Source organism: Panthera onca, chromosome C1, assembly GCF_046562875.1.
Source record: "Panthera onca isolate mPanOnc1 chromosome C1, mPanOnc1 haplotype 2, whole genome shotgun sequence".
Classification (NCBI taxonomy): domain Eukaryota; kingdom Metazoa; phylum Chordata; class Mammalia; order Carnivora; family Felidae; genus Panthera; species Panthera onca.
Window position 1 is genome coordinate 208269323 of NC_138346.1, and position 7626 is coordinate 208276948.

Consider the following 7626-nt stretch of genomic DNA (forward strand, 5'->3'; position numbering starts at 1 on the left):
ACTGCGGTAAGACCGCCTTCGACTTAATATATGCTAATTCGATTTTAATGGCATTCAGATTTCCAACAGTAGTGCGGCGTTAGCCATGGTAAGTTATAATCATATCTAATTGGTAATTCTAACATAACAAATTTCTTGGATAAATTATTCTTAGTTAATAGTCCCCCAGGAACAACCTCAGCGCGCGCGCGCACACACACACACACACACAGGCATATATTTTAGGGGAAATTGAGAAAAAAAGAACAAGGTGGAAGCAGGCTCGCGGTGAGGCAGACTTATCTCAGACCTGGACTCTTCTCGGGACCTCAGCCAGAGCCCCCAGTAAAAGTCTTCGGAGGTGTTAGAACCCGGGACCCTCGGAGCAGCTGAAGGCTGGGCGTGGTGTTGCAAAGTCAAGGCTGTTGTCCGACAGACTGTGCCCAGCCCCAGGAAGGGGCCACCAGGCTCAGGCCTCAGCCCCCTGCTGGACCCTGTCACTGGGGAGGCCCGCCTTGGCTGCACAAGCTCCTCCCCCAACCAGATTGGTCCGCCCTGCAGGTCTTTCCTGGCACGGATTCCAAGATCCGCCCCCCCCCCCCAAAGGAGCCAAGTTACTATTTTCTTTACCAGGCAGAAATAGCTCAGTTGGGTGTAATTCCAGAAAAAGGGATGGAGGGGGGGGGTGAGCCCACCCCGCTTCCCGTCTGCACTTTGTTGCTTACCTGCGGTAACCCCTGGGGAGCTGCCCGCGACCTCAGTTTTCCCGGCCGTAACATGGGTTGAAACTCGACATCCCTCTCTGTTTCAGCTGTCAGGAAGAGGCCTTTTCTCTGGTGTTGGGGTGAGGAGGCAGGCCCTATTGTAGCAGGCAGAGGGTCTGCCCCGGGGCATCCGTGGAGAATGTTCTCTCCTGTTTCTTTTGGGCCGCCCCTGGCCACAGGAGAGGGTGGCATTCATCTCCCGCTGGCAGGGGTTTCTGGCTTGTGCCCGCAGAGGGCGGGTGTCAGGGCGGCCACGTCACCCCACCGAGGGGAAGCAGGAAATGGGGGAGAGAGTCACTTCTTACCCATAGCTTGTGATGCCGGGCAAGTCCCCTCTCCCCCTTGGCCCTCCCTTCTTGGTCTACTTATGACACGAGCACAGTCGTGCTCACCTTATGAGGCTGTTGCGTGGACTGACTGAAACAATGCCAGCTGGTAGATGGGCGTTTCTCTCTCCTTTATCCTTTTTCCTTCTCCATCCCCTTCCCCTTATGCTGGGATGATCTGAGGGCACAGCATGACCTTGGGGGAAGGGGAAGGAACCCCACGAGGTCCCTTTTGTCTAGCACTAAAACCTGGAGACCGATGTTATCATCTGTGAGAAATGACAGGTAATAATTTATTGAGCACGTACTACATGCCAGGCAGCGTTCTAAGTACTTTCTATAACCTCTGCCTTTCGGCCCTAAGGGCAGGTACGGTTATTACCCTCATTATACAGACAGGCCACTAAAGCACAGAGAGGGTATGTGAGTGGCCTGAGGTCGCACAGCTAGTCAAAAGCCAAGCCAGAAGGTGAACCCCGCAGAGTTGGGCTGCAAAGCTAACCTTCCTAACCACCGCACGGTACTGCCCCTTTCACCGGCCAGCTTGCGATCATTAGAATATTTAGGGGAACCATCTGCCTCGGTCCATTTCACAGTTGGAAAAACAGACTTAAAGAGAGGTTGAGCGGTTGGCCCGAGATCCCGCAGTGGGAACACGGCAAAGCTACAGTTATTTTTAAAAAATGTTTGTTGATTTATGTTGAGAGATGGAGAGCACAGGGGAGGGGCGGGGGGGGGGGGTGGGGTGGAGAGAATCCCAAGCAGGCTCTGTCCTCTCAGCGTAGAGCTCGACGTGGGGCTTGAACTCACGAACCGTGAGCCCATGACCCGAGCCTAAGCCCAGAGTTGGACGCTTGACCGACTGAGCCACCCAGGCGCCCTGGCAAGGCCTGCAGTTTGAACCCGCAACGCTTTCTACCCCCAAGGTCGTTGCATCCCTGGCCCTCACTGTGGATGGGGTGAGCTTGGACGGGGCAGCTCCCGGGCTTCTTCCCGCCCGGCTCCAGAACATTCCCGCCCCCGCCCTGTGCCATCCAACCCCGAGGACATCTTCCTCACAACGAAGCCCCTTTCTGGGTGACGTTCACATTCCAGCCCCACCTGGTAGCTCTCCGCGGGCCTGGGCTTGGGCTGCCTCGGGGTCGGGAACGGGTCCGTTAGGCCTTGGGGCGAAGGGCTAAATTAAGCCCCTCCCCCCAAACTTCCAGCGTGGGTTATCCGTGGTTTGGCGCAATGGAAGATCACGAGTGCTTTATCCCGGCAGACGTGGCCTCGGATCTCAGGGCTGTGCCCGTGGGCTGTGTGACCTTAAGCAAACGACCTACCCTCTGAGCCTCTACCTGCTCCTCTGTAAGATAGGGGGACACCTGTCCACAGGGCCAGCGCGCCGGAGCGCCTGGCAGACGGTCCGTGCTTAACGCCTGTTTGCTGTTCTCCAGACACATGAGGCCACGTCGGCACCCCGCTTGAGCCCCAGACCTGCCGGAAGTCACTCGGAGCACGGCCCTCCTTCCGCGCACTCAGGGTGTCCAGCGTCAAACTTAACCACCGTTCCCCTGGGTTCTCATTCCGGACCCTTTATTCCGTCTCTGGCTGTGCGGACCAAAGGACCTCTGGCTCGTGATCACGGCTCCCTTGCCCTCCCTACCCACCCTTCCCGGAGGTCTGGGGGCCCCTCAGGAGGGGGGCCCTCCCCCAGCCCCACTGCCTGGCCCCGCCCCTGGGATCGTCCAGGCCGCCTCCCCGGTGCTGCTGCGCAAGGCGTGTTGGTGCCTGGGCGAGTCCCACGGCGCCTCTGAGCTTTGTCCCTGCGTTTGGAAAGTGGGGGACAGACAGCATTGTTTCAAGGGCTAAAGCCTCCAGCCCAGTGCGTGGTACATAATCAAGGCTTCGCACACCCTTCCCCTCCAGCCGGCACCGCTGACCTTCACGGAACCCATCCCGGGAGCTACTTAAGTAAGCACCTGACTGGCTTCCCTGTGCCAAGAGCAGGCGTCTCAAACTTGACTAGGCCCACGAGCATGTGGGATCTTGTTAAAATAGCGCCTCGGATTCAGCGGGTCTGGGGGGGCGGGGGTGGGGCCCAAGGCTCTGCACGTCTGTCAAGTTCCCAGGGGACGCCGATGCTGCTGGTGCAGAGACCACGCCGAGGAGCGAGGATCTAGAACTCTCCCCGGGCAGTACTCTCCTGTCTGCTTCTGAGCATCTTCCATGATTCTGATGCTCTCACCCCTGGCTCGAAAGTTTTGCTGGCTCCCTAGTGCCTTGTGAGGATACCAGTAGCTAACGTTCACGGAGTACTTCGGCCATGCCAGGCCTCATCCTAAGTAAGAGCTCCCCAGTCTTTCATCTGACTCTCTGGGATGAATGCTGTGAACCCTGGCAGGCCCATTTTACAGAAGAGGAAATGGAGACACAGAGAGGGTAAGTCGAGGGCCCGCGTCACAGCGATAGCGACGGAACTGGACGTCGGGCCCAGGCCCGGTCTGTGCGCTTGGCCGCTCTGGGGGCCCCTCTTATGGCGTCGCATCCCCCCTGTCTGGGATTTAAGGGACTTTCCCTTGTGTCGGAGAAGGAAGTTCCTGCAGGAGGTGGGGTGTGGGCATCAGCTTAGGAAAGGACTCCTCCAAAATGCTTTCTCTCTGTGGCCTTGGGGACTCCAGGGTCAGTGGGATTCGAGGCGGAGGGGGGAATGTGGGCCCGGGTGGGGAGAGGGAGAAGATCGGGGGGCAGAGTCCGGGCGGTGGCCAGGGAAGCTCCGCCCCAAGGTCAGTGCAGCTGGCAGCCGGGGACTCCGCTGTGTGTGCTGACATTCGGCCTGTCGCTGACAATTGAGCCCGTTTGACAAAAATGCATGTGTTTCGCGCATCTGTTTCCTTCCACCTATCACTTAGGGCTGTCGCTCCCGGAGGAGGCCAAGAGCGTAATTGCTGACATAACAGCTTAAGTGCTTTCTGGAAAACTCTACTCCCGGCTCTGGTCTGTGGCTCTACTTTCCTGGCTGGGCTGCAGGATCAGGCTCTTTTGTTCCATCTCTGTCCCTGTCTCTCTCTCTCTCTCATTCTCCTTATTGTCTCTCCCTCTTTGTCTCTGTGTCCTCCCCGCCCCCTCCTCCTCTCTATCTCTCTGTCTCCGTGTCTGTCTGTCGTCTATCTCGTCTCATTTCCATCCGCTCCTGACTCTTCAGCTTTCTCCTTACTTCATTCAGTCCCGGCGTTGGTCTCTTTCTGTTTTGCAAGAGCCCAACTGGACGGGAGGGTCCTCTTCCAGAGTCTCCTCTGAGTGACCCCCGTCACTGCCCCCTCCATCCGTCATCTGCAAGTCCCTCTGTGGAGCCTCCTGTCTCCCCAAGATCTCTGATCCCAGGGTGAACCTGACCACAGTGTCCCAAGCAGGCTTCCTCGGTCACCAGCCCTCCCTCTTCCACCCCCTCCTCCCCGCCCCAGCTTTCCTTTTTGCCAGGAGTCAGGGCTCCTGGCCGAGTCTCCCTGACGCTGGCCACCCATCCGTGCTGCCCTGGAGAAGGATGGGTGAGCATCCAGCTTGAGGGACCATCTGGGGCTGTCAGCACCCTCGCAGGGGCAGAGACCCCCCCGCCCAGGGCCCTTATTTTTGGTTTTGTTTCCCCAGCTGTGTGTATACTTGTACATTCCCTAAATCCTACAGCTTTTCAGGACAGCGACTCTGAAAGGCTGGGTTCCTGTCTTGGTGTGACACCAGAGCCCTGAGGAGGGGCTGTCCGCATCTCCCCGTGGACAAGGAGGCTGTGAGCCTGGGAAGAGAGGCCGGCGGTGTAGGCGGGTCTCCAGATCCGCTCCTGCTTGGCCAATGGCTCAGCCAGGGCAGAAGCAGGAGGGGGGGACCGTCTCCAGTCTACGGAGGCACAGGGCAGAGGAGCCATGTGACCCTCCCCCCCCAGGGTCCCCATGGGAAAAGAGCAGATGGTGACAAGGGACTGCCAGCAGAGCCGGCCCCGGCCCTCCTCCCCAGAAGGGGCAGCAGCGGGGTGAATGTTATGTGCCTCTCCCACTTCCTGTGACCCGAGTGATGGGGGCACCCCCGGTGTCCACAGCTTGAGAACCCAGGCCACAGAAGGGTGGTCCCGTCTCGGAGCCACCTCAAGAGACTGCGAGTGGCAGCCGTGAGCACTTGCCGTTGACGAGCCCAACTCGGAGAGCCCCACAGACCAGGAGGAGGTGGGCTGCCAGCCTGGCCGATGGGCTGGGGGGGGGGGGGGGTGGGGATGGGAGTGGCCTCAAGGGGCCTCTGCACCTGCCTGCTAGCCAGGCACCGCGATCAGCGGGCATCACAGGAGCCCTCTGATGGCACGGCCTGGGCCAGGGGGAAGCTCAGTGTCCGTCAGCGGAGTGACTAGACAAGCAGACAAAGAAATGAAGAATCCACCCGCCCTCTCCGGCTGGGCTCCGCCCTACCCATCCCGCCTTCCTTCCCTTTGACCCCAGCTTGGAGAAACCACCATTTCCAGTCTGCTCGGGCCACGAAGTGCTCAAGTTCAGAGCCCGGAGCGGGCGGCCGCCCCCATCCCTCGTGGCACTCAGCTGGCTTTCTTCGGGCGTGTCCCCTGCCACTTTATGCAGTCCATCCACTTGCTGCTGAGATATTAATGCGCTTCAGGGGTCAGTGGAGGCCAACAGCCGTGCTGTTAATAGGGCAAAGCAATTCCAATTTCATGCCTACATGGGCTTCCCTCTATTAAGGCAAAGAGTGGGAACAAATCTTTTTTTTTTTTTTTATTCTTTCCAGAAAACAGGCAAAGGCGTCGTGTGACAGAGGCTTAGGTGAGATGGCTGGCAGGCAGCAGAGGGGGCAGGTTGGCTCATGTGAGACAGAACAGAGCCTCGAGGAAGAAGGAAGTAGGGTGAGGAGGCCGGTGGCACTGTGTGGTTGTGGCCTGCTGATCCGGCCTGGATGTTTATCCCGATGAACATCTGACAGCCCCCAACCCTTGAAAGTCATGTGCTTCAGTGTTGCTGTCAACCTGCCAAATGCAGGTAGGCAAATATTCACTGAAGGAACGGATCGCGTAGGTGGCAAAAAATGGCCCTACATCTGCCTCTTGCCCCGTGTCCACACAGTATGCAATGGGGCTTTGCAGCTCTTCTCAACAAAAAGTCCAGTCTGTTTCTCTGCCCCCTGAACCTGGGCTGGCCTTGTGACTTGCACTGGTGAGTGAAATGTGGTACAGGTGACGGAGTGCGGGTTCCCCGGGATCACAAGAGGCCTGTGTGCTTTGGCTCTCCGTCTTGCTCCTCGGCCCTCCGTGGGCTGGCCTGCTGGAGGATGACAGACGGGACAGAGCTGGGTCATCTCAGTGAAGGTGACCCTCGACCAGGCAGCCCCCGGCTGACTGCAGATACAAAAGGGAGCCCAGTCTCCATCAGCTAAGCCTGGCTCAGCTCAGCAGCGTGACGAAAATATCGAATGGTGGTTGATGTTGACGGTTTGGGGATGTGTGTTACGCAGCAGCATTGTGGCGATCGATAACTGATACAAGAGCCGTACGACGGTGTTCCTACTGAATCTGCAGCCCTCGTGCTCCTTGACCCATGGTGAGGACTTCATAAACATTTGTTGAACAAGTTGATGTACTTTTGGAAGTGCTGGTGTAACTACTTGCCTCTCCCCTCAGTGCATAGTGAATTGTCCTACCTCTAAGCTTTTGTTCATTCTGTTCTCTCTGTCTAGAATATTCTCTGCCTGGTCAGCCTCTCTCTTTCCTTCTGGCGTCCGTTCTCTTTGGTTTCCTCTGACCCATCTCTCCCACCCCGGCAGAATGGATCTCTCCCACCTCAGTGCGCCAGAGCTCTGGGGAGGTGCTGAACACTCATCCCACTGAGTCACCTTGGTTAGTTGGGTAAATGTCCTCCCCTCTCTAGACCATGAGCTCCCTCAGGGTAGAGAGAACATCTTGCTCATCTCCGCAGCCTGGATGCCTAGGACAGTACCCGGTCCATAGCAGGTCTTGGAGAGGTGCTGATTCATTCATTCATTCATTCATTCATTCACTGGCTCAAGAGTTGTTAAGCACCTGCCATGTGTGAGGCTCTGGTCCAAGCACTGAGGACACAAAAGTGAATGATACAGACGTGGCTCCCACGCTCAAAGGCTGCCATTCTGGCCAAGGGTAGGGCAAAGGCCCTGAGGCAGAAGTGGGCTTGAACAGTTTGAGGAAGGGAAAGATGAGCGTGAACGGAAGGGGATGTGTGTGAATGAGACCGGGTCACCAGGCGGGGCTGCGTCCCATGTGGCTTGTAAAGGCTTTGGATTTATCTCCTGCATGGGGGTGCCTTAGTCCAGTGGGGCTGCGATAACAAAATACCACAGACTGGGTGGCTTACGAACCAACAGAAATTTATCGCTCACGGTTCTGGAGGTTGGGCATCCACGATCAGGGGTTCTGGTGAGGCCGCATTTTCCGGAGGCGGACTGCTGACCTCTCGCCGTGTCCTCACACAGTGGAAAAAGCAAGCTAGCTCTTGGGGGTCTCTTTCTAAGGGCACTGCTCCTATGTATGAGGCCTCTACCCTCATGAACTC